At 49.5% G+C, this 26,130-nt stretch overlaps 1 protein-coding gene and 2 long non-coding RNA genes across 9 annotated transcripts in view; 2 read left to right on the plus strand and 1 right to left on the minus strand.

The window, feature by feature from the left end:
* Positions 1–225: 225 nt before the first annotated feature.
* Positions 226–16,758, plus strand: LOC135306271 (uncharacterized). Of its 3 annotated transcripts, none has more exons than XR_010367069.1 (5): positions 226–519; positions 2,963–3,077; positions 11,289–11,368; positions 12,790–14,960; positions 15,758–16,758. It is a non-coding gene; the product is annotated as an uncharacterized LOC135306271 (long non-coding RNA). The 3 variants fall into 3 exon arrangements; XR_010367070.1 differs by having other exon boundaries at positions 238–519; positions 12,790–13,073; positions 14,820–16,758; XR_010367071.1 differs by having other exon boundaries at positions 238–519; positions 12,790–13,073; positions 14,823–16,758.
* LOC135306272 (uncharacterized) lies at positions 9,602–15,213 on the minus strand. The gene is made up of 3 exons (XR_010367072.1): positions 15,134–15,213; positions 13,665–13,759; positions 9,602–10,201 (listed from the first exon to the last, which is right to left on the minus strand). It is a non-coding gene; the product is annotated as an uncharacterized LOC135306272 (long non-coding RNA).
* A 5,021-nt stretch (positions 16,759–21,779) lies between the features above and the next one.
* Positions 21,780–26,130, plus strand: part of SGMS1 (sphingomyelin synthase 1) — a 92,133-nt gene continuing 87,782 nt past the window's right edge. For 2 of the 5 annotated variants that reach the window (XM_064429910.1, XM_064429915.1), the window contains exon 1: positions 21,780–21,936. The gene's annotated coding sequence lies outside the window, so the exon portion shown is untranslated. Of the gene's footprint in view, positions 21,937–22,579; positions 22,643–26,130 lie in introns of those variants that run through there. The other 3 variants (XM_064429911.1, XM_064429916.1, XM_064429914.1) reach the window with 2 other exon arrangements.

The raw sequence follows: 26,130 nt of genomic DNA on the forward strand, positions 1-26,130 counted from the left end.
TCATGTGGTAACACAATGTGCTGCCGTCCCTTGGAGTCCAGTTTTAGAGAATCTATCTGTTGACATAAAGCAACAGCAGAAACTTGCTAACAAATTTCTACCTTGTTTTATTCATCACACTAGTTGAATTAGCATTTAAATTAGCTAAATGTTAAGATCACTTCAGTCAAAACCCTGGGCCTAGGCTGTGCTGGGAATGGGGTAAGTGAGGATGTGGAAGTAAACTTTAAAGCAATCTCTGTTTCTCAGAGCTCTGTGAAAACTTCAGCTATGATGTGACTATCTCCATCATTAGAGAAGCTCTGGCATAGATAGATTTTTTAAAAGTTAGTACAATCTTTTCTTTGTTCCTTCTTCATGGCAGGAATTCATCCCAAACCAGGAATGCTGCTGGGGACTGTCGCTCCCCTCAGAATTTGCTTTGTTCTCCAACACGAACGACCAAAGCCAAGAAGGATCTTTCACAGGTGTTTTTGGCTCTTTTTTTTTGCTAAAAAAAACAGCTGGATGGCACTCAAGGTAAGGTAGTGATGCTGTGAGGGGATTGGAGGTGGCTGCTGCAGGAGTCAGCAGCATGGGGCATGTGGTTTTTCCATGATAGAATCTCTCGATTTGGAGGGTGCACACATAGATCACCACAGAATCCCAGGGTTATTGAGGTGAGAAAAGTATTCCCAGCCCATGGAGTCCAAACTGTGCCCAATGCCCACCTTGTCCCCAGCCCAGAGCACTGAGTGGGACAGCCCTTCCTGGGACACCTCCAAAGCTCCCTGGGCAGCCCCTGCCAAGGCCTGAGCACCCTTTCCATGCAGAAATTCCTGCTGCTGTCCAAGCTGAGCCTCCCCTGGCCCAGCCTGAGGCCCTTTCCCCTTCTCCTGTCCCTGTTCCCTGGGACCAGACCCTATGCCCCTGGGCTGCGCCCTCCTGTCAGGGAGTTGTGGTGTGATAAAGACACCCCTGAGTCTCCTCAGAGGAGTTCAACTCCTTTTAACTCACTTTTTTTTTCTTTGTTCCCAGCAAGAGCAGGTAGGACTAAGCAGCTGTGGGAAAACAAGTGGGAACATGAAGTTTGCAGCCAGGGATGCTTCCAGCTGTGTCCACAGAGCCACCAGTATTGGTTATAAACACAGGATGCCAGGGTGGCCGAGGCTGAGGGAGCTGAGTGGGCAGCTGGTGTCACCTCCCTGCTCCAGCAGGGCCATCCCAGAGCACAGGGCACAGCATGGTGTGCACACAGCTCTGCCACAGCCCCAGGGAGGAGAGCCCCCAGGCTGTGTGGGCAATGTGCTCAGGGCTGGGCACTGCCCAGGGAAGAAGCTGTGCCTCCTGGGCAGGGCAATTGCTGGGCTCAGGCCCTGCCCGTGGCTCTGGTGCCATTGCTGGGCCCTGCTCTGCCCCTCCCTGCAGACACTCAGTCACATCCCGCTGGCACTGCTGGCAGCATGGAATGATGGCATTGTAATGACCTATCCAGAAAAGCTTAGAGGGGCTTAGAAAAGCAAAGAATAAAAAGAGGCATCCTGTGGAAAAGCCTGAGCAGCACAGTGGTGACACATCAGGTTATAAAACAGTTTGGGCAGAGGCATAAGCAAAACATCCCCATGCTGATTATATCCATTTTCAACTAAACCCTCACTACTGAAGAGACACCAGCCTGTAGCTAAGGAAACAGAGGCATCTGAGCTTTCGGCCCACAGCACATCCTGGGGAGACCTGTGTGTTATTCAGAGTCAGACATTACTCCCTGCCTGCATATTCAGGCTATTGCTTCTGCAGCTGAGAATTCTCAGTGAATAAATACATTTTTTATGATCTGTTTAGTCCACTAGTGAAATTCTGTTGGAAAGTGTGTACCTCACCTGTCTCCTACCTCCTCGACATCCAAAAGAAATTGTTAGTGCAAGAGTGTGCTAAGGCTCCCACTGGGTAGGGAAAGCCTGTAGTGGTGAAAGAGGAAAGGAAAAGAAAATATGGGAATAAGTAAGTGGTTTAAAGCTTCTGGGCAAAGTTATGGGCTCTCTGTCAGAGCAGGGCAGTGTGACTGAGCTGTCTCCCAGTGACTCTGGGGTATTTGGCCCCTTTCCTGTGGCTCATTTAGTTTATATTAGACATATCTCCCACAAATCACTTCTAGCATATCATCTTTTGTATCAAAACCAGCATGATTGTTACATACAGTGTTGCTTTGAAACCTATTGAGGGTATTTTATACATATATACTGAGAAAAATACCCATTCCATCTTCTGCATAATTATTCACTGTAAGGAATCTGTAGTTGGTTTTAATAGAAAAAGGATTTTGCATATTACATATAATTTAATTTTTGGATGTTATAGTGTGCCTGTGAGCTGCTGTGAGTGAGAACAAGTGAACTCAAAGAGTTTTCTGTCAGAGACTGTAAATGTGAAGTTAAAAGATAATTAAATAAAAACTAGTTTGTGTTCCCAGTTTCCTTTGCACAAAGGGATTTCTGTGTTCTGAGTTGTCAAGGGCAGTTACCCCACATGGGATCCCTTCCTTCCTCCTTTCACGTCACATTAAATCATCACAGCCTATTGTATCCCATGAAATATGTATTTTGAATGGTTTCACAGGATATTTCTATTAGAACAGGAAAAATCTTATCAATAAGATATCATTCCATGAGGCGTCACAACACCTGTAGGTCATATCCCAAAACTCTGGACAAAGCATTTACACAACAGCCACATTGCCATTTTCACCCTCCACAAGTATTGTGGTGTTCTATTTTTGGTCCTTTGTCTTCTTTACATGTAAGTTGGAGGCAAAAACCATTTACAAATGTGCCTGTTCCAAATGCAACACTATCAGATTATTGTCTCTTCTGTTTTCCTTTACTGTTTTTTTTTTTTCTTTCCATCTTCAGTTCTGGTGATGCTGAGGGTGGTTAATTCATGACTCACATTTCCACAGCAGCATTTTTTTTTTGTTCTCTTGCAGTGCGATCAAATAGTCCTGTCCTGAATAATTTCCTTGTTTCTGTTTCACCTATGGATTTTCTGTAGAGGTGCATCCATTTCCAAACCAAGCTCTATTCAAAATGCAACTGAGAAAGGTAATGTACCAACCTCTTCTGAAAACACCTTTTTTCTTATAAACCCTTCTGCTCCTCACTGCTTTGCTGGCCTGTAATTGCCATTAATGGAAATGTATTTCCTTAGCAGTGAAAGGAGAGAGAACACAAATTTTCCTGTGTCCCCAGCTGAGTGTATGGCATTAGGTGGTCTTTCTAGGAAGGAAGAAAATGCTCCCATTGCCAGTCTGGGCATTGTGGTAATTCCCATAGCACAGAACTCACTGCCTGCACCTGTACAAGTTTCAGCTCTCTGTGTGATGCTTTTAAACACAAAGATATTAAATACATGGTGCAGGGAGGAAAGGTGTCAGCTCCTAATTCTGTGTTCTGCTTTCCTTCTCATGCAACCTCATTCCTTCACTGTCAAGGAACAGATCTCTAAGCAAGAATCTCTTCCTGCTGGCTGGCAGCCATTCCTTATTATCTGATGAGTGGCCATGATTTTAGGAGAGGAAATTATCATAGAATCACAGAAAGGTTTGGGTGGGAAGGGACCTTAAAGCTCAGCTCATTCCACGCCCTGCCATGGGCAGGGACACCTTCCACTGTCCCAGGCTGCTCCAAGCCCTGTCCAGCCTGGCCTTGGGCACTGCCAGGGATCCAGGGGCAGCCACAGCTGCTCTGGGCACCCTGTGCCAGGGCCTGCCCACCCTGCCAGGGAACAATTTCTAATTCCCAATATCCCATCCATCCCTGCCCTCTGGCATTGGGAGGCCATTCCCTCTTGTCCTGCCACTCCAGGCCTTTGTAGAGTCTCTCTCCATCTTTCCCATCAGCTCCTTCAGGCCACAATTTGGTCACCCCAAAGCTTCTCCTCTCCAGGTGAGCACCCCCAGCTGTGCCAGCCTTTCCTCCAGCAGAGCTGCTCCATTCCTCTGCTCATCCTGGTGCCTCCCTGGGCTCTCTCCAGCAGCTCCAGGTCCCTCCTGTGCTGCCCCCAGAGCTGGGGCAGCTCTGCAGGTGGGGTCTCAGCTGGGCACAGGGGCAGAATCCCCCCTGCCCTGCTGCCCAGGCTGGGGCTCAGCCCAGGGCACGGGGGGGTTCTGGCTCCCAGCTCTCACCCCCAGCACCCCCAGGGCCTTCTCCAGGGCTGCTCCAGCTGCTCATCCCCTGGACTGATCCTGGGAGTTGATCCAGGAGCAGCACCAGCACTTGTTGTTGTTAGTTGTTGTCAGCCTTTGAGCCTCACAGAGCCGAGGTGGCAAGGAAGTCACACACATGGCAGTGCTTTGGGCACACCCTGGGTGTCACCTCCCATCCAAGGTCTGCATTGACCCTGGAGGCCCAGAGCTGAATGTCCTCAATTCATTCAGTTTTAGTTATTCTCCCTAAACAAGTGAATTCCAACATGAGGGCAAAAACCAAACCCAACGAGATCTGAAGGCACTGCATCCTCCAGACACCCCAAATTTATCGTTCTCAAGGGGATGAGCCCTGCAGACACAGAACAGGCTGGCACTGGCTTGGCTCAGCCAAGGCACACACAGCAGCCAGGTGAGCAGATCTCCCTGAGGGTGTCCCTGTCCTTGCCCTGGGCACAAGGAGTGGGGCCAGGCAGACATGAGCTGATGGGAGTCTGATCTGGCCTAGAGAGAGGCAGGAAGGTGGAGGGGTGTGATGGAGGCTCACAGGAGGTGGAAGGTGTGGGTTTGGAGCTTTTGGGTCACACCTTCACACTGGGAGGTGACACGGCAGCACCTTACCTCTGGGAGTTCCTTGTGCACCTTGCCTCCCACGAGGAGGGTGTTCCTCTTCCCCCTGAGCTTCCCTGGCTCACATGCAGCAGCTGGTGCTTTTGCTGGGCAGGCAGTGCTGCGTTGTTGCTGCTGCTGGATGGGATGGAGGCATCCAGAAATCCAGGCTCTTGATTCTCTATCAGTTGGCATCACATCTCAGCTCACCAGTACAAAGTCAGCAGAGTGATGCTTGATTCAGGGACACACTTTTGTACCCTGGGTGCCAAACCTCTTTAATGTGGAGGCACTGCCAGGTCCTTGCTGCTCCTTTTGAGGTGTGGGCTTTGCAGAGGCACTTTCTGTTTTTCTGGGCAGCCCTTTGCCTTCTGTGCATGTGAGTAGGGACAGTTTATTCTCACAAGGGAAACAATGGGTTTTTCCATAGCTGATGCCACATTTTGGTTAGCAATGGGAGAGCTGGAAAAGGAATGACAGACATCATTACTGCTTTCTGCAGAAAGGGCTGAATTCAGACCTCATCCATGCTGTCCTGATGGAGAGAGAGTGCTCCACATGCTCTCCCCTCTGGCATGGCACTGTTTAAATGTGTGTGACACGGCCTGTTCTTCCAGAAAACACAGAAACCTCTGGGGATCCTAAGTGGTTTGACCTCTTTGCAAGCAGAGTTTCTGGTCTTGCAGTGTGGCTTCACCCTGTGTGGGCAACATCATTAACGTGGCCACCCCATAATTATGTGGTTGCCTTCCTGGAACATGGCAGGCCCTTCCAGTTCTGGAGCAGCATCACCCCATGCAGCAAAACAGTCAGGCTGTGGAATGGCTTGGAGATTCAAAAACCCAGAGATAAATGCAGAAAGCCTCAAAACCCAGCCAAACTGGGTTTTCCAAGGGTGAAAGTAAATTTAAATAAGAGTTTCCTTTTCCACATAAGTAAGAGGAGGACAGAAACTGCAGGAACTATGTGGACCTGTGCTCTATATATGGAAAGGTAAATTTCTTGGTTGTATTTTCACCAAAATACAGGCACAAAGAAAGCTCAAAGATTCAGGCATGCTAAAAGGAAGGAACTATTCAGAATAGTCAATCATGTAAGAACTGGGACAGGAGAAGGGGAAAGGGCCTCAGGCTGGGCCAGGGGAGGCTCAGCTTGGACAGCAGCAGGAATTTCTGCATGGAAAAGGCGCTCAGGCCTTGGCAGGGGCTGCCCAGGGAGCTTTGCAGTGCCCATCCCTGCAGGTGTGCCAGGAAGGGCTGGAGGTGGCACTCAGTGCTCTGGGCTGGGGACAAGGTGGGCATTGGGCACTCCATGGGCTGGCAGGGATTTTCCAGCCTCAGGGATTCTGGAATTCTGTGAACCAGCAAGAGCAATTAATCAATTAATTAATTAATGCAGTTATTTTTAGTATGGTTCTGTCAGACAGATGGCCCAAACAATACCATGGTAAGGAAATTTACTGACAGCACAAAGCTTGACATTGCCCCAGTACAGAGAACAAGTCAGAGATAGGATGAAGTTCAACAGTGAGAAATTCTTGCAGCAAGCAGGGATTTCTGCTGCAAACTCCAAAGCTCAGAAGGACAAAGGAAGAGAAAGGCTTGAACAGACCAGCAGATCTCCAGGCAGCTGGGAGCCCTCAGTGTGGCACGACCACGTAACGGCAAACAGGAGTTTGGGGCAGGTCAGAAGTGACATGATCAGGACACAGGGAGAGATTAACACTCCCACTGTGGGTGGCCACAGCCACAGCCACCCACGGGCAGGGCTGCAGGGAAGCACTGCTGATGAGAGAGCACCCAGGTGGCTGCAAACCAGACATGAGTGAACATGGATGGGACATCAGGAGGATTCTCTGCTGGAAAGGGACACTTTGGGGCAGTCTTCCAGCAGTAAATGACCCAGCTGAGCTCGGACGAATTCAGTAATCTCAGAGAGAGGAAGGATGTGCTTGGTGAGATGGGATGTTTCCATCCTGTTCCCTGTTCTACTCTGCTTCCAACCAGAGGTTCCAGCCCACAGCGCTCTTTTACAAGCCAGCTCTTGCCCAAGACAAAAGGGATGTTATAGTAACAACAACAGTGTGACTTCCCCTGACCAGTGCCATCCATCCCTGCAGGAAAACAGGGCTGGAAAAGCTCTGAAAGAGCTTCAGAAAAATTCAGTGTCAGGAGTTGGCATGAAACTAATCCAACTGTATCACGCTGCATTCAAAGCCACATCTTATTAAATCATGCAGGACAAAGGACTGGAAACAGGGGCAGTTTGCCAAGTTATTCAGCAGATGTACAGTCACAGCTGGTCAGCAGCTTTCTAAAATTACCACAGTCATCTAAGACAGATTTTCTTCATGACCAAGGCAGGTTTTTAATAGATTCAGGAAACAAAATGTTGTCTGGTAACATTTCTCCTAATTCTAAGGCAGTAAATTATCCTTGTGATACTGCTTTTCAATTCCTTCTCTGTTTTCTATTGCAGTTCAGAATTTTTATTTTCTTTTTAAAAATGCTGATCACCCTCATTTACCCTTAGAAGAGCTAAGGCCAAGTTAACTTCTATCTGCCAATGGTTGTAAAAGGCTGGTTTATTGTGAATTATTTCAAGAAGTTTGGAGGTAATTTAAATGTGGTTCAAATTTTTTTCTGATCTGGAGGAGTTAACTTTTGTCACTTTATTTTTTCCTCAGGAAAAAACAACTCACTGCTGCTCATTTTGCTTCTCTGCCTGCTCTTCACTGCCCTGTTTTATGAAGTTTAGCTTTCATCTCCTCTAGATCTGAGAGAAAGTTATGTATTAGGAAGCCAAGGAAATTACTGTACTTGTCAATACACTCTTACAAGAGGAGAAGCAAATACTGAGAGTGAACTCCCAGTCTCTTCAGTGTTACAGTGAATTCAGGTGCTTGTTCTGTGCTCCCCAATATCTGCAGCCATGCCAAAGGTACCTCATGGTTATGGAAGCAAGGGCAGTCCATACCAGCTGTCAAACAATCACAGAATCACAGAATCCCAGGGTCACTGGGGCTGGTAAATCCCTGCCAGCCCATGGAGTCCCAGCTGTGCCCAGTGCCCACCTTGTCCCCAGCCCAGAGCACTGAGTGCCACCTCCAGCCCTTCCTGGCACACCTGCAGGGATGGGCACTGCAAAGCTCCCTGGGCAGCCCCTGCCAAGGCCTGAGCACCCTTTCCATGCAGAAATTCCTGCTGCTGTCCAAGCTGAGCCTCCCCTGGCCCAGCCTGAGGCCCTTTCCCCTTGTCCTGTCCCTGTTCCCTGGCAGCACAGCCCGACCCCCCCTGGCTGTCCCCTCCTGGCAGGGAGTTGTGCAGAGCCACAAGGTCCCCCCTGAGCCTCCTTTGCTCCAGGCTCCAGCCCCTTCCCAGCTCCCTCAGCCCCTCCTGGGGCTCCAGCCCCTTCCCAGCTCCGTTCCCTTCCCTGGCCACGCTCCAGCCCCTCCAGGGCTCTCTGTGAGGGCCCAGAACTGGGCACAGCCCTGGAGGTCCCTCAGCAGGGCCAGCCCAGGGGACAGGCACAGCCCAGGGGCCCTTGGCCTCGTGCCCCCCTGGGCTCCTGCCTGGCCCTGGCACAGCCCCCAGGGCCTTTCCCCAGGGGCCCTTTCCAGCCCCTGTGCCCAGCCTGGAGCTGCAGGGCCTGGGCTGACCCCAGGGCAGGACCTGGCTCTTGGCCTTGCTGAACCTCAGCCCATGGATCCAGCCTGTCCTGATCCCTCTGCAGAGCTCCCTGCCCTCCAGCACAGCCTGGTGCTGTCTGTGAAGTTACTGAGGGCACCCTTGGTAACTCTCACGCTCAAATCTGTTCCCTGCACTCACACTCTGCTTTTGGCTCTTACATATTGTGCAGTTTTTATGCTGCCCAGACTGTGTGGCATTGTTGCAAGCAAAGCATATCATCCATTTATACTTTTGGAAAGGTTTTGCCCCATCCAAAGCCAGGCTAAGGCTGGTGGCAAACAGAGCTTTGCAGAGGAAATACATTGTTGTGCTCCCAGCTCTGCCCAGGGCTCAGCTGATCCTGTGTTTCAGAGCACAGATTCCAATAACGGGAATGAAGCAGCACAGCAGTCATCAGGCTCTTTCTTTTAGCACTGTTAGCAGTTACACCACAAAAGGCAAATGAACAGAAAGAGGCATTCAGCTGGGGCTAGCTGAATCTTAGTCTTTTGTCTGGAAAATCCTTAACATCCCCATTGAGGACTGGAGTAACAAATTAAAAACTTTTGTCTGCTTGCCCCTCTGAATCAGCACATGTCAGTAACACTGTGAGTGTGGATAAAGGAAAAGGGAGTTGTGGGCTGGCCTTACCATTAATCAAGGTAAAGTCATTTACTCTTCTTTACACAGGCTTGAAAAGGGCTGCCCAGTGCAACAGTGCTTGGGGCATGGATCTGGACACGGCAGGGGTGGAGGAATGGTGCTGCCATGTCCTGATTTGGGAGTGACTTTGAGTCCTGTGCTGAAAGCAGAAAGCTATGAAAAACATCTTATTTTCTTTATGTGTGCATGGAGAATCCATTCAAACTCAAAATTAGACAATGAATGGGATGTTTTAGCCCTCTTCAGGATCCTTGGTGATCCAGGTCTTTGGTTACAGAGCGGTCAAAGCCAAACCTTTCCTGGTAGCAGCAGGGAGGGACTGATGACCCCTGACCCCAGACTGCAGCTGAGAGGTTCAGGGTGGGTGTGAGCTAGCACACCTTCCATGGAATCACACAATCATTATGGTTGGAAAAGGCCTCCAAGGTCTCCAACCTTTGATGGAACACCACCATGCCCAATAAGCCAGCAGCCCCAGGACAGACACCAGGAGGGTTTAGGAACCTCCCTGAAAGGAGCCCATGGATGAGGGACCAGTGCAACACTGAATGGAAGAGATGGGAAAGCTTCCTGTGAAGCAAAACTCAAACACCTTCCTTTGAGGGTAACTCAAATTCACGTTTGACAGGTAATCTCAAATTCCTGTTTGACAGGAAAAATAGTGTTTTTCTGTTTTCAAGTTTTCTGTGTTGTTGTGGCTGAGGAAACAAACCTCTGTGCACAGAAACAAGCTCCACGTGGGAGGTGCTGCCTGATAACATGGTCAAACCCCAGCAGTTTTCTTCTTGCTTTCTGTGGGAGGTTGCAGGGGCTGTGGTGGTTTTGTTGAAGGCACGGGTCCATTCAGGAGCCATGAACTCAAGCTTTAGAGTTTCACAAGCAGCAGGGTCTCTCTTTTGATCACTGTTTTTATGTCTTGGGAAACAGTATAGAATGGAGTTCTTATTTCTCTTGGCTTTCCTGACATCTACCCTGATTGAATGTCTGTTTGTTTCACTCCTGTCAGGATAAAATCTCTTCTTTTTGGCAGATTCCCCGTGCTGGAATTCACTTTTGCAGTTGATACGTTAATGGTGCAGGGCTGCAAATCGATTTTGTAAAACGTTTTACTTAAAATGCCAGGATAATAATTTACTCTGCTTGTCATTGGATCTCTTTTTGCTTGGGCACTCCCTGCACTTCTTGAGCTGTGGATGTGAAAGAAGCCTCAGTGAAATTTGGCAGGATGTGAGCTGCAGCATTGGTTGTACGAGGTGTTAGTACCCAAACCCATCATTTGGGAAGTTTCAGTGCCTCTCCTCCATAAGGTGCTGTTACACATGTTCACTACATGAACACAGGCACCTTTGTGGAAAATGGTCTTCAGTAGACCCACAATCTGTGACTGTAGAATAAATTCACTTGTGAACTGATTCTGTGTTAAAAGGGAGTCTTATACTCATTTATCACAATGAAAGGAATTCCTTAAGCACTATGGAAAACAGCCACCTACAATTATCACTCAGTAATTTAAAATGCCAGTTGCTTTCCTTTCTGACACAGAAAATATATGTCTATGCGTGCAGTAAAGGTATTTAATGATCACATGCTGCATTAACAGGATAGGAAAATTAATCCCATCCAATATAAAAGTATAAATATCATTAGCTGAACCAAGATGAATGTGATGTTCTTGGTGAGTGAGTCTATTTTTGGGAAATCACGGGGTTGGAATAAGATTAAAATAAAAAAGAGGTGACACTTAGCTCTTCTAACTAACTGTAAAATATTCCCTTTTCCACTGAGAGGTTGCAACTTGTTCCTTTCATAAAGCCTCTGGTTTAGCCTCTCTATAATTTCAGCCTGAGAAGAACTGCAGGGTTGAAGCAGACCCTCTGACTACAAACAGTGGAGTGATAGGATAAGGGGGTGTAAGGGTAGATCAGATATTAGGAAGAAATCCTTCCCTGGGAGGGTGGGCAGGCCCTGGCACAGGGTGCCCAGAGCAGCTGTGGCTGCCCCTGGATCCCTGGCAGTGCCCAAGGCCAGGCTGGACAGGGCTGGGAGCAGCCTGGGACAGTGGAAGGTGTCCCTGCCCATGGCAGGGGTGGCACTGGATGGGCTTTAAGGTCCCTTCCAATGCAAACCATTCTGTGATTCTATGTAACCAGTGTTGCTTGTTTTTGCAGAACAAGTTTACAAAGCAGCTCAGCTTGTGCCACCCTTAACATTTCCCCTGACCTCTGAGACTACTTAAACTTCTCATAAGGTAAAATTCATTGGGTTGGACATAGCCAAAGCTGTTGTTTATCTCATGGAATATTTTAAAAGCCAATCTGTTCCCTCTGTTGGTGTATTTTTACTCTGATTTAAATAGACACAGAACAAAACACTTGTGGTCTGTGTGTTTAATGGGCTGTGTGTTTAAAGATCCTGCCCTGCCTTTTCTGGTCCTACCAAAGCTGCTGCTGGCAACCTGAATATCCTTTTGCAGTCATTATAAATCTTCCTGCTAATGAACAAAGCTATTCCTCAGAGCTTATTTAACCAGGAGAAATGCTGGTTGCATTTGAAACTATCTCACCATTATGATTTTAAGCCCCCAGGTATTTTCCCCAAGGAAAACACACTTTGCAAAAGCTTCATCCCACCAGCCAGGGTCAGAGGTCTCCTCCTGGAGGCTCTGACTCCTGATGCACATTGGCATTTGGCTGCTGAGTCAGGGAGCCCATTCCAGCACATGTGGTCAGAACAAGGGCTCATTCATTCCCAGGAATAACTTTGAACTGACACAGAAAGTCAGCACTTCTCCCTGCTCAGGGAAGCCAGCTAATTCTTCCAAGGCCTTATTTTTAGCTGGAGATAACCATGGGCTGTTAAACACCCAGAGAAGCTGCTAGAAGCCCTGTGGCACGGGGAGAGCCCTGCTGCAGCAGCTCTGTGTTCCATAGGGGCCTCCACATCTGACTCCCCATGCCCATTCCTATGGGGACCACACCTGCACAACAGCCCCCATGGCATGGAGATAATAAAGTGGGGTTTGAAAGAAGCCAGAGAATAATCTTTCTAAGATAACAGACATCATATATATATCTATATATGTATGTGTGAATTTCTTTGCTGCTGCCAAGCAGATCAAGGCAGGAGGCAAACCCACCTATGTTGGCCCACTGATGTGTTTGGATACAGTAGGTGACAGATCTTAGGTGGAGAAAAATGTTCTTTAATCAGTATCTTTTACTTTATCACCATTAACTCTGTCAGGCTAATACAGTGTTACTGATTAGAGCTCCTGAGCTTCCCTGTAATAGTCCTGAATTACTGTCAGGATAATGAGATTTCCATTTCTTCCATTTCTAAATGTCCTCTTCGTGCCATCCAAATCACATCTGCATTCATGTACATACCCAACAGGAATTATTCTCCCTTCCTGCATCAAAAATACCACACCACAGCTGGAACCAGCTGGAAAAGCTGGAACCAGCTTTCCCCTGGTTTAGTGCTTGGTTCAGGACTATTATTATCAGCCCTGGGTTATTCTGCTGTGTATTTAAACAGGCATTGAAGGACATTTACAACTTCTGGTGCACAAAGCTGAGCTCTGAGGGACATGGGGTACTGGGTGACACCAGATAAATTATTATTAATCATGTCTAATAAATCCTCCTTACACTAATGGTGTTCCTACAGTGGTGACAATCACACCCAGTGATGGTTGGGCATGGAAGTCATGGAAGTCAGATTGCTGCTGCAGAAAGAATTGTTTCCAGCCAGGACAGAGGCAACAGACAACAGCAGTGCCACCAGAAAAGCAAGAGCAACAAAGGGAATGATGGCCAGGAGGTCTGACAGTGAAGCCACCAGACTGGCAGTGGCATTTGATACAGCCCTGTGACAATCCCCAGCTCCAAATCTGGACTCCAGCACAGCCCATCCAACAAGAGGTGTTTCAGCCACTTACAGCTTGTTTTAGGGTAAGGCTGCTGTGTTAACCTGAGCTTTGGGTGACCTCTCACGATGCCATCTCCACAATCTGCATTTTTATCCAAAATCTCAGGGCAGCCTCTCCCTTTGCTGGCTGCCAGGTCACTGGGTGTCACAGCACCCTCCAGGACAAAGCCTGACTTGAGGCACTTCAGCTTTCATTTTGTTCCAGCTGTCTCATTCCAAAACTAATATTTAGAATTGTATTATTATCAATCAAAATACTGACAAATTTATGTTGTGATCATATTGACATCTACTTTGCACAAACAACAGGGTTTGGTGGTATGAATCTTACACCTTGTTCATACCCCTAGGTTGTTCTGGAGCTTCATTATTCAGGCCCCTGTTCCACTGTTCCTCTTGTATAACTTCAGGTACCCAATTGAAATCAACTTATTTTGTATGGTTCTCTCATTAGAATATGGGGAGACAAAGCATAAAAGATAAAACCAATCTAAAAAACCCAGCAAAATACCAGCTAACAATCATTCCATGGCATGAAAGTAAAATCACATTATGATCTGGAAGAAGAAGAAAGTGCAAATAGGATTTCAGTGGATAAATACAATAATGGTTACCATTCTCATGCAAGAGCAAAATTCCAGGAACAGCTGAGTACAAATTAGTATTCTTTTCTTCCATCTACAAGTACTTACAGCCAAAGAAGTGGATCCTGCAAACAGAACACATTAGATCCTTCTGGGCTCCCAGTGATGGTTTCCCAAAGCAGAAAAGATTAAGTTAACAGCACAAACATGGGGAAGCTCTGGAGGCATCAATAAACACATAATACAGTATTTTTTGCAGTTATTCATAGATCAAAATTTATTTTTTAATACAACTCCTAAACTTGCTTTAAAAGTATGTGATGAGTTCCAGGGAAAGAACAGAACAACAGAAGTTTTCAGCCCAGATAAGCTAAAATTAAGGTAAAATCTATTTGCAATACCCACTGCTAAGCAATTAAGTGTTCAGCATGACTCTCATTTATTGAATAATTTTATAGATTGATAACTGAGGAGAAAAGCAGAAATCAGAGCAAAACTTTGTTTACTCTGATTTATTAAACATTAAAAAGATGGTGGTTGTTACCAATGACATGGAAGCCTTCCCTGGCTGTAAGTCACCCTAAGATTGGATCTGTGCTAATACAATTTCAAGGAAACATCCTCTGCTGTGATCTCCAAACAGAGGCCAAACACACGCTACACATCCTCTTTTATGCTCCTCACAATATTAGCCCAATTTGCAGAACAAACACATTGAACCCTCAGCCCCGGGGCCGTGACCCGTGAATAACACCGCTAATGGGATTGTGCTCGGCACAAAACTCCCGCTGGATGTGACGGGAGCCCTGCACCTCCTGCCTCCTTCCCACAGCCCCTCTGCCATCCTCTCCTCCGAAAGGCACCCGAGGGAGGGAGGGAGCCCCAGCAATGCCTGAGCCACCAAGTTGCTTTGAGCTGCCTTTTCTGTCTTTAGCAGAGGTGGAAATGAGATTTTTTTTACAGTTCTAAATGGTGTGGCCATGCTGAAGGGGTCCAGGCTCAGCAGAGTGAGGAGGTTGTGCCATTCTGAGTTTTCTATGCCTTATACTGCTTTGCAATCCCACTCAAATACTGTCCTCTAGCTCCACTTGGACTTGGCTGTTAAATCTTCAAGTTAACAACATTTGCCATCAAAATCAGAACCTTATCATCAGCTTCTCCCCTTGTTTCCTTTCTTCCCAAAAGCAGCACCAGGTTATTGTATCCAGAGGCTGTTGCAGGGAAAACTGTAGAAGCCCTGAAGCTGGGAAAACATTTGATGCTTGTCCTAACATGGAGAACCTGATGCCCTCAAAGTTTATTTGAGTCTATATATTTATCAAGCTGGTAAGAGGATATCCAACATTTTATCTAATGTTTCCTTGAAAGGATATAAGGATCCAGACAGAGATTTATTCTGTTTTAAGGACAAAATAATAGAATACCCAGAGTTGGAAGGGACACACAGGCATCATCAAGCCCAGCTTCTGACCCTCACAGACACCCCAAAATCATCTCACCCTGTGCCTGGGAGGGCTGTCCAAATACTTCTGGAGCTCGGGCAGCCTTGGGGCTGTGCCCATTCCCTGGGGAGCCTGGTCAGTACCCCAGCACCCTCTGGGGGAAGAATCTTTCCCCAGTAACATATCCTTAATTTCCCTCACCTGAGGCATGACAGCAGCACTGTTGGGAAGGGAGCTCTGGAGATCTCCACTCCAGGGCAAGACTATTGCCTGCAATCAGTCAGGACAATGAAAAGATATTTTATTATTATTGTTATTGTTGTTATCATTATCATCATTATAAGTCTGATTTATAGACTTTATGCTAATTTGAGGAGTGGAGCTGGCTTGGGGACACAGGGCACAAATCACTGGGCAGCTTTAGGCACTGAGTTCACCGTGGTAACTGCTAAATCCACTTAGAGGCTCATTCCAGCATTAGTCCTGTTATCAGAGCTGCAGTCGCTGGGAACAGGAGTTCGTTTTTAAAATACAGATCTTTTTCTTCCTTTGGGCTGGCTTCAAAGGCAACTGCTGCCCCTACAGGGAAAACAGAGAAAATCCAGCTTGGGAATGAAACTCGTGCCCTCCCCGGGTGCCAGCTCAACAGGATCACAGAATACCCAAACCTTTTTTTGGCAGTGGCAGCTCCCAAAATCACATGAGGAGAAGAACAAATAGAGAGTGTGATATGAAAAAACTCCAGGATGGGATCCCAGGACTGAGCAGGAAGGAGAGCTGCCACTGGTGACTGCAACATCTCTGAGCTCAGCAGAAAACCACAGAGAGCTTCACTGGGAGCCTCCAGGTACCCTTTTGTTCCTGCCCCTTGGGCACCGTGGAGGTGACACGGTCTGGAGCTCAGTGGCCTGGCACAGGGGGACAGCCAGGTTTTCCTGGGTCTCCAAAGGAGGTGACTTGAAGATGATCTGGAGGCATCATCCTGTTTGTCAACTTGACATCAGGTTAAGGGGGGGCATTTCCTCCTGTTCTGCACTGGGGAGGCCATGGCTGGGCACTGGGACAAGTTTGGGGTCCAAGGCATCTCCAAAGCAAAGCAAGCCTGGGGACAGCCTGGCAGGGGTGGGTGGCAGCCAGGGAAAGCAAGGAGAGGCAAAGGGGGATCCAATGGCCTCTCCTTCTCCTCACAGACATCCTGGGGACATTTGGGATGGGCTCTGCTCGGTGGGGCGCAGCTGCATGACGGGAAGCCCCAGCCAGACCCAAGGAAACAATTCTTATTCTTACAAGTTCACTCTTAGCCCCTTGCCTCAAGAAATCTGCCTCTTCCCAGCCTCTGCCATGCTGTAAGCTCAGTCCTGAGTGCTGGCAGAGCCATTCCCTCCCATTTTTCCAGGATTTCAGCATGTTGCTTGCAGAATAAACCTGCAGGCAGAATGAATGCAGGGAGCATCCGCAAGGTAATCTCTCTTGAAAACTGGAGCTAATCAGGCTTCCCTGAGTCACTGCAGAGCCACAGCACTGCTAAAATCCCACCTTGGTGCTGCTGATTTCCCAGAGCAAGGCTTTCTCTGCCAACTCCTGCCTGGAGAGGTAACTGAGTTTTAATGACTCCATAATGAATGCCTTTTGGGCTGCTGGACCTGCCCGAGCACGCAGGCTCCGTCTGCAGGGAGGAGGATGCAGCAGTGCCGGCTCGGGTCCAGGCTCAGCTGAGCCCTGCTGGTGTGTCTGGAAAACCCTTTTGGGGATAAGCACAGGTTTTCCAAGGAAACAGGCACGCTGTGACATGCAGCACTGCATCGATCCACATCCACTTCTACGTTTATTTATTCACAGCTCATGTAAAGGGGGGGTGAAAGCTTTTGGGACGAGCAGCACTGGCATCGTGGGAAAAACCAAAGGGCTGCAGCACGTGAGGCACTGTTTCAGTAGGAATTTCAAAGCAAATCAGATCCAAACTCCTGCCACAGCAGGAGCACAGAGATAATGGCCCCGTGGAGCTGCTGCTGTCCCTGTCACCTCGTACCACCTGTGACCCTCCGACATGGAGAGGGTGGCACCGTGCCCTCCTTGTTGACTCAACAAGAGGCCTGCAAACAACCTGCTGGTTGTCAGAACACCCTGCTCCGTGACCGGGTGCTGAGGAGCGCTGCCAGCCCGGGAACGCCTGGCGGGTTTTGACAAGCCTGGTCGGGAGCAGGCGCTCGCCCCTTGGGACAGGAGAGGAGCCAGAGACGGGGGAGGAAAGGGGGTGAGGGGGGTGTGATGAGCCTGGGAGCCACCATTCTCAGGAAATACAGCACTTTCTGGAAACTGCCTTCTTCCCCCAAGAGGAGAAGCCAAGGCTGTTAGCAACAAGGGAAAGAGGGAGCAGAATAACTTCCCGGGATGCTGGAGAAGCGTCGCTTGCTGGAGGGGCCAGGAGCAGGGATATCAACTTGATATCAACTTGACATCAAGTCAACTGTCCTGCAGCAGGACACCTGGAATCGTCAACTCCATCCCGCTGCCAGCCCCACGGCTACTCATCATCTCCAGCTCAGTGGGAGCTGCAGGTTTTATCCCAGAGCCATTTTTTGGGATCCTCTGTCACCCTTTCATTGTCTCACGGGAAATGCCTGGCGTGGCGCTAAAGGAAATGCTGTATGGATCCACCAAAGGCACGGAATGCTGCTGCCCTGTTTCTAGTCCTGAAGCCCAGGGACACATCCAGTCCCCAGGATCCTGGGGAGAGCAGTGCCCAGCCCATCCAGGACACTCCACGTCCAGAGGGATGTTCTGGCAAGGCAGTGACAGCCTGTGCCTCTGGAAAACCCACCAGTCCCATATGGAGAACTGCTGGCTTGCTTTCCCCTTGGAATTGTCATGTTTTCCTTCTTTTAGCATCTTCCACACTTCGTTTTTCTCTCTTCTGTTTAAATGGGGAAATGTTTTTGCCCTCCCTCCGTTCAGAGTTTCTCCTTTGACTTCCAATTTCCCCCAGACATGTGCTATTTTAATCAGAAGCAATCAGCCATTAAAGCCAGATTAATTAAAGAAATGAGTTTACGTATTTTCCTAATGATCTGAAACAATCTTGCATTTATAATGCTGTTTGTCTGCAACCCATCACTGCTTAATATCCCTGATCAGAGAGGATGACGCCACCTCGCCATTAATCACTGCTTGAATAACAAAGTAGCTGAATCGGAATCTCCTGCATCCTTTGGAACACAGGGATTTTGGTCTCTTTTCCCATTTATACTGCAGCTAACAGCCCTGCCCTGCAGTTCCTTAAAGCCACAGCATGTGGATTCACTGTGCTCTTTGCTCGACTCCATTCACCGTGTATTTAATTCTGATTTTTTTGTTCTGCTGCCTTATTCTGAACAGCCCTTGCTACCATCAGGGGACAGGGACAAAGCCCTGTGGGACTCTACACATTTGGAGCAACGACCTCTCTGGCTGTTTCTATTTCTAAGGCTTTTAAAACCATCACAGTCAGTACAACCCCATCAAACATCAGGGTTTGGTGTAAAGATGCTGAGTTAATGACGTCATATGGGGTCAAAATGATCCCAAAATGACATCTCAAAGACACTGAGCTGGTGGTGCTGTTTGGTGTAAATGGTGTCATGGATAAAGGCACTAAATGAATGATGCAACCCACAGAAATGATGTCATAAATACCATCAGTGGGGAAATGATGTCATCAAGTGGTGGCATAAATGATGAGTACAGGTTCGTTGCTGCCCTCAAAGAAGGACCCATGGTGAGTGAGGTAAGATGAAGGTAATTGAAATTTTACTGAAGCTAGTTTAATATTAGTTCATTAATAATGTGTTAGTGTGCTAACAATCAACATACCTTTCTAAATAAAATGATCTCTTCCATTGGAACACCATTGATTTATGGATTATTGATCAATGCCTAATGACTGTGACCTATTAGCATTTCACTGTTGATCCATTCACATTGATTCTGATTAATGAATTTATTCAAAACTCCAGCTGAATTTATCCATGGGCAGGGACACCTTCCAGGGCTCCAAGCCCCATCCAACCTGCCCTTGGTGATGGCACACTCTTGGAATGTCCCCCACACTTGGGGCTGCTTGTAGCCAGGCAGGAAATGTTGTTTTCAGTGGCTCAGCAGGATTAAGCCCAGGCAGCAGCTCAGGACAGCTATTCCTAAAGCCTCTTGGATGGCCCTTTGTCATTCCCAACAGGGAGGTCAGGCTCCCAGGGAACCAATTTGCACAGGCTTCAGGTTGGTATTATCCGCCGGAAAACGCCCATCCTGTGGGAACAACCCCGGAAAGGGGGGATTTATTGTACAGGGAAGTGTCAACAACATTAATCCTGTTAGAGCATTGTGAGATGGGATGGCAAGAAACCATAGTCGGGAAGGAAACAGCGCCCTGCTGAAAAGCAGGAACCCCCTTAACCCCCCTGCCTTGACAGCATTGCACAAGGGGAGCAAATGGAAAGATAAATTGGAATTGGGATTGCCAGGCCCTCCAAAGGCTCCACCGCCCCAAGGGAGATGGACCAGCACCCCCAAAAGCCTTCCCCATTCCTAAACTCTTCCTGGTTTCCTCTTCCTCATGCAAGCCAGCCTGATCAGCCTGGGAAAAACCAGAACAGAGCTGCCAGTATTAGATCTACTCACAAATAAATCCATCCTCAGCGGTGAGAGAATCAAAGCTGTTGGTGTCTGGTGTCCCCAGCACCACTCTCCTGGATTTCTCCAGAACCCTTCTCCAAAGCCATTCTCTTCCATCTGCATTTCCTCTCCTAACTACCAAACAGTTGCACAGGGTGAAAGCTTTGCCTGGATCCTGAGGTCACACAAAACTTGTTCACTCTTCACTGGCACTGATGAAAATCTGTGAGGAGCTGCAGGTCACAGCAGACTTTAAATAACTTCCAAACTGACTCTAAATTTGCATTTTATTATACAAAGAATTTGTCTCAGAATGGCTCAACTCTGTTTTTAGAAAGTGCAGGATCTGACAGCTCTTTACAGAGGCCCAGGACACCGTTGTGTTTCCCCTGTCCCAGTGCATAAATTACTATTTATTCAAGCTTAATTCTGAATTTTGCTTGGGTAATGTCTGCAATGGCTTGTTGATTGGGATAAGTCACGAGGGTTTCTTTCAGATTTTGTTTTGTTTACGTGCCAAGATCAGCAAAACACGTCTCTTGCTCACCTGAAACACACCGGTACATCCAGTCCCTCCCGTGTGTGTTGTCATCCTCCCATGCCTGGGACAGGGGGAGCTGGATGTGTGGCTCTGCTATCTCCACAATCTCCTGGCTGGAAAAATGCCTGAAATACGGGAAAAGTTTTAATCAGACCTTGCAGATCTTCCCACGCTGGGGAACAACCCTGCAGGGAACCACACGCAGGAACTCCTCTGTGGGCACCAGGAAAGGATTTTGACCTTTTGGCATGGAAAAAAACACCAGTTTTGTGTTAGAAGTCACAATTTATGAAGCACAAGGTCTGAAATGGGTGTTAGTGCTCACAGAACAAAATTGAGCCTCTTTCTACCAGGGGACGGTGACACCCAGGGTTTGCCCCTAAGCTAAATTGTCCCGTGAGTTTATTTTAACTGAGATTTTATTAGTAACAGCTCACTTCTCACATCTCCAGAGCTGACAGAGAACTGAAGCCCAATGGCCAGTAGAGCTCCTGCAGAGGGAAATAAAGGCAGATAGCAGAGTTTGCTCCAACACCCTGCACTCTGCTTTTGGGGATGCTGGGACAGGACGTGTTCACCCCAGTCCAGCACCACAAGGGAATTCTCCCCAGTATCCCATCTAACCCTGCCCTGTGGCAGTGGGAAGCCATTCCCCCTTGTCCTGGGGAGAATGCTCTTCTAAAAGGTTCCTCTCCATCTTTCCTGCAGGTTTCCTTTAGCTACTGCAAAGCTGCCAGATGGATTTAGGAGAACTCACGCCCTGCTACACCTCAGCTGCTCCGAGCAAGCTACTGATGGCAGAATTTAATATTTTGGGAGCACTACATATGCTCAGAAGGGTCCAGGATGGCTTCTTTGAGACCACCCTTGAGGGCTGTGTCCAGTTCTGGGTGCTCCAGCCAGAGAGCCGTGGAGGGGCTGGAGCGTGGCCAGGGAAGGGAACGGAGCTGGGAAGGGGCTGGAGCCCCAGGAGGGGCTGAGGGAGCTGGGAAGGGGCTCAGCCTGGAGCAAAGGAGGCTCAGGGGGGACCTTGTGGCTCTGCACAACTCCCTGCCAGGAGGGGACAGCCAGGGGGGTCGGGCTGTGCTGCCAGGGAACAGGGACAGGAGACGGGGAAAGGGCCTCAGGCTGGGCCAGGGGAGGCTCAGCTTGGACAGCAGCAGGAATTTCTGCATGGAAAGGGTGCTCAGGCCTTGGCAGGGGCTGCCCAGGGAGCTTTGCAGTGCCCATCCCTGCAGGTGTGCCAGGAAGGGCTGGAGGTGGCACTCAGTGCTCTGGGCTGGGGACAAGGTGGGCATTGGGCACAGCTGGGACTTGGAGGGCTTTTCCAGCCTCAGTGATCCTGGGATCAAAACACAGCGAGCAGCGGGCTGGGCCTGTGCATCCCAAGCTGTGCAGGGCAGGGGGGTGCTGTGGATCCCTCCGGGAATGGGATGGGATGGGGTCGGGATGTCCAGGCGCGGAGGGACGGGCACAAGATGGCGGCCGGGATGACACGGCGGTCACGTGGCGCGCGGTGCCCCCGCCCCGCCCGCGGCCGCCGCTCGGGACACGGGAACGGGAGCGGGGTACTGGAAACGGGACACGGCGAGCGGGCTGGAGCCGCCGCACCGCCCGGGAGCCGCCCGCCCGCCGCACCCGCCCGGCCCGCAGCGAGCCGCGGCTCCGCACGGTGAGTGAGCGGCGAGCCAGCGGCCTCCGGCTCAGCGCAGGCCCGGGGGTGGCGGCGGGACGGGACCCCGGCGGTGACAGCGGGGACGCGGCCGCCGCCGCCGCCCCAGCAGGGACGTGCCGCGGGGCGCTCCGGCTCCTCATCCCGGCAGCGACCCCCGCAGCCCCGGGGGATGCGAGGAGAGCTGCGGCCCCCGCAGCACCGGGGGCTCCGGGGGGGCTTCGGGCTGCTCCGCTCGGGGGTGTGACAGCGCTCCGGCCCCGCGGCGCGGGCCGATCTGGGCCCCGCGGCCCCGGGCGCACCGGCAAGGTGCGGTCTGGGCAGGCTGGGCAGGCTGGGCGCGCAGCTCGGGGCTGCGGCCGCGGGAGCCCAAAGCAGCTCTGGGAGCCCCGCTCGGGGCTGCGGCCATGGGAGCCCAAAGCAGCTCTGAGAGCCCCGCTCGGGGCTGCGGCCATGGGAGCCCTCGGCAGCCCCGGGAGCCCCGCTCGGGGCCGCGGCCGCCCTCGGGAGCTCGGTGCTGTGCCCCGGGGAGCTCTGCGTGCCCGCTTCGGGGCCGGGAGCTGCGGGTCCCCGCGCTCGTGGGGGTCCCGGGAGCTCCGGGAGCCCGAGCTGGGGCGGTTGCGGGTGGTGCTGGGGCAGCCCTGCACCCCCAGCTCGAGGGGCTGCCTCAGCCCCGTTCCAGCTCTGTTCCACGCAGCCCGGCCAGGTCTGTCCCTCCTGCCCAGGGTGCTGGAGTGGCGGGTCTGGTTCCTCCCCGCCCCGGAGGCTCTGCGGGGACATCTGGTCCCCTCAGCTCGGGTGGCAGTGTGGGGTGAGCCCGCTCCCCTCAGCCTCGGGGCTCCAGACCCTCTGCTTGCTGGGATGCAAAGGCAGGATGCTCCCTGCTCCAGGGGAAACTGGAGGCATCTGCTGTGAGTGGGAGCAGCTCCATCCCATCCCATCCCATCCCATCCCATCCCATCCCATCCCATCCCATCCCATCCCATCCCATCGTGGTGACATGGGGGCCGTGCTGCCTCGCTGGGGCTGAGGTTTGTGGGGTGACGGCTTTGTCCCCCTCTTGGGGACGACCAGGCTGGGAGGCAGAGTGCGGGTGAAAAGGAGAGACCTCTCCATCACGGGCACCCTGTTTGCTCCCTGTTTGCTCGTGGAATGGCTTGCTGATTGCCCGGCTGCAGTATTTGGATTTTTCACGGTGTATAAAGCATGGGGCTGTCTTTGTACTGTGTTCCTGCTGGAGGCCCTGTTTTGATCAAGGTTTCTAATTTATTCTGTCTTGTGTGAAAACCTCATTAAAGAGTGCCTCGGTGCCTTCAAGGCACCATAAATACACGGAGAGAGGATGGGGAGAGAGAGAAAAAGATTATTATTTGTAAAAAATGGGAGCTCTGCCATATTGACATGGTGCTGCTGAAGCTTGCTGATGCAGGCAGCCTCTCCCAGCAGAGCAGCACCGGGATGTCGATGAACGTCCTCGTGTCACTTTGGCTGATGGTGCAGCCTGGTGTGACAGCAGCATTTGGAGTGATGCCTTCAGACTCCCTTCTCCCAGGTCCACATGGCTGAAAATGCTTTTTTGTTGCTTCCACGCCCAGCTGTGAAGCAGTGCAAAACGCAGAACCCGTGCAAAACACCTGGCTGAAGGCAGTGGAGGTGGTGCCGTGGATCTTGGCGGGTTCGGGCTTGGCTGTGTTTTTTTGGGGAGTGGGTGCTGTATTGGAGTTGCATTCTGGTTTGTTTCATGTAGTGTTTTGTGGGTGTTAAAATCGCTCCAGCTCTGTGAAGTTGTGTGGAGTTTGGAAAGAGAGGGCAGTCACCCTGGTTGGTGGCAGACTTTTACAAAGTGGGTAATAAACCCCCTCTAAATCCAGAGAGATTGCTGTGATTTTTCTGAGTTTTTGGGCATGTGGAGCAGAACTAAATTCAGCTCTGATGCCTTTAGACTGTGTTTGTGATCTCTGCAACAAATGGTGATTTCCAAATTATTACGCTTCTTTCTCCTTCCACATTATCAACCTGGGAACAGCGTCTCTCATGTTAATTAGCTTCTAATGTGACACAAATTTAATAAATCCAAGTAGGTGGATGATTTTCGGGACTTGGAGGTGTTATGGATGTTATTTGACTGCTCAGAGTTAGTGGTTAAAAGGCAGTGATTTGTTGTTTTCCATGGATCTCAGTGTTTCGCTCATCAAGATTGAATAGGTGCTACTTTTAATAAGTTAATTCTTGAGTTCCCTTGAACTGGACCCGTGCACTGTGGGTGATGGTGAATTAAAAGTTCTTCCTTCTTCTGTTTGCTGCCTCTGTGCATCACTCAACGTTGGTTAATTGGTGCACTAAATATGGGTGGCCTGGGACTTACTCAGATTTAAAAGCAATTTCAGCCTGGCCGTAAGGAATGGTTGTGGAATTAAAGGCTTTTTAATTGGGGCAGCAGGACATCCTGTGAGAGGAAAAAAAAAAAATTGCTCAGAAATAATCCAGACCCTTGTTGTGGAGAGGGCTTGTTTGAGTAATAGAATAAATCCATAAAGATCATCAGAAAGTGAAGGGGTGTTGCACACAGGCCTGAAGGCTGCTCTTGCTGGGCATGGCACGAGGTCCCTGTTCCCTGGGGTGGTCTGCAGGGCCCCGTGTGGGGCAGGAGGGATTTCTGAGGCTGCCCAGCCAGGCAGGTGCAGGCTGTTCTTTGCTGAAGTGGGGCAGAGCACCTGATGCTATTTCGGTCGTGATTCAAGTGCAGCACATCAAACCCTCTGAAGGGGAGGTGAGCTTAAAAGGAGCTCAAAAACCTGAGGATTTTAGAGGTTTCTTGGATCTGATGGTCACGAACTGAGCTCCCAGGTACTGGCAGTGCTTTCCAAAGGATTTCTGGTGTCATTGGAGGCTTTTTGGGCCCAGGGCACCGGCACACAAAGAGGGGCAGGAGCCCTCTGGAAGGGCTGGTGTTCTGCATGGAATCTCCAGCATTTCATACAGCTTGAATTCCCAAAGTGTGTGCTGTGACATCATTAATTATTAAATCCTGTCCCCCTCCTTCCCCAAAATGCTGGGGAAGATGCAGAAGGCTGAGGAATGTGTGAAACCTACCAGCTTTTTGAGATGATTTCATCCCAGTCATATTTTATTATTTTGAAAATCTGCTTAGCAGAGGCAGTGTCTGGTGCAGGTTGCTTTGCCTTTTCATGGATTGTAAGAACATCCATCCTAATAAGCTGCCAGGTGTAACTGTGTAGTGCGGCTTGGTGGAAGGTGTCCTTGTCATGGCAGTGGGGTGGAAAGAGAGGGTCTTTGAGGTGCTTTCCAGCCCAAACCATTCTGGGATTCTGCATTTAAGCATCTCTGAAATATTTGTCTGTATGTTTCTGGTCTTATCAGACACGGTGTTGTAGTTGAAAGGAGAAAAAACCCCCCAGATTATACAAAGTAACCCATGGGCTTTGTTCTGATAGTCCTTGATCAAGAGCTGTAAAGAAAAAACTTAATTTTGGAGACTGTAACGTGTTTCTTAAAGAAATGCAGTTGCTGGGCTTTACAGTTGACTCATCCAAATCAGGGGAGCAACTTTAGACTGGGACAGATGTCCTGTTGATGTTTCCTTCGTGTGCTGCTGCAGTCCTGCTCTGCTGTCCAATTACTCATCCATAATCAAAGAAAACCACTAATCAATCCTGACTGGGAAAGCATCTTCCCTAGGTTTTGCCTGATTTGGTAATTTGCTTAGATTTAAATGCACAACAAAATAAATCTCCCTCTGCTTAGAGCCATGACTCCAAAACTTTTTCTCTCTGGCTTCCCAGCCTAGTCTGCCTTCTGTTTCCCTGATTTTGAAGCTGCTTGAAGGTAGCTTTTTCTGTTTAAATAGAACTAAAACAAAGCATATTACCAGTTGGGAAACAAAAAAGGAATTTCTGAAGTCCAATAGCTTTGTGTTTTTCTAGTGCAGGAAATCTGGCAGCTTCCTTAGCAAGCTGGGTGAGGCACAGGTGTGGTAGCAGAATTCCTCAGGTGGCTTTGCTGGACTGGCTTTTTGGGGTGCTATGGGCACTGTCACATCCTTATCAGCTGTGTGATAAGGATGTGGGACAAGGCTTGGGAATTTTATCCCAAGGATACAGCACACAGTGGGGCTGTGTTGTCTAAGCCTTCATCAGAAAAAGTAGGAAGAAACTGGAGTAAAACCAGGGCAAA

This window comes from Passer domesticus, chromosome 8 (genome assembly GCF_036417665.1).
Source record: "Passer domesticus isolate bPasDom1 chromosome 8, bPasDom1.hap1, whole genome shotgun sequence".
Classification (NCBI taxonomy): domain Eukaryota; kingdom Metazoa; phylum Chordata; class Aves; order Passeriformes; family Passeridae; genus Passer; species Passer domesticus.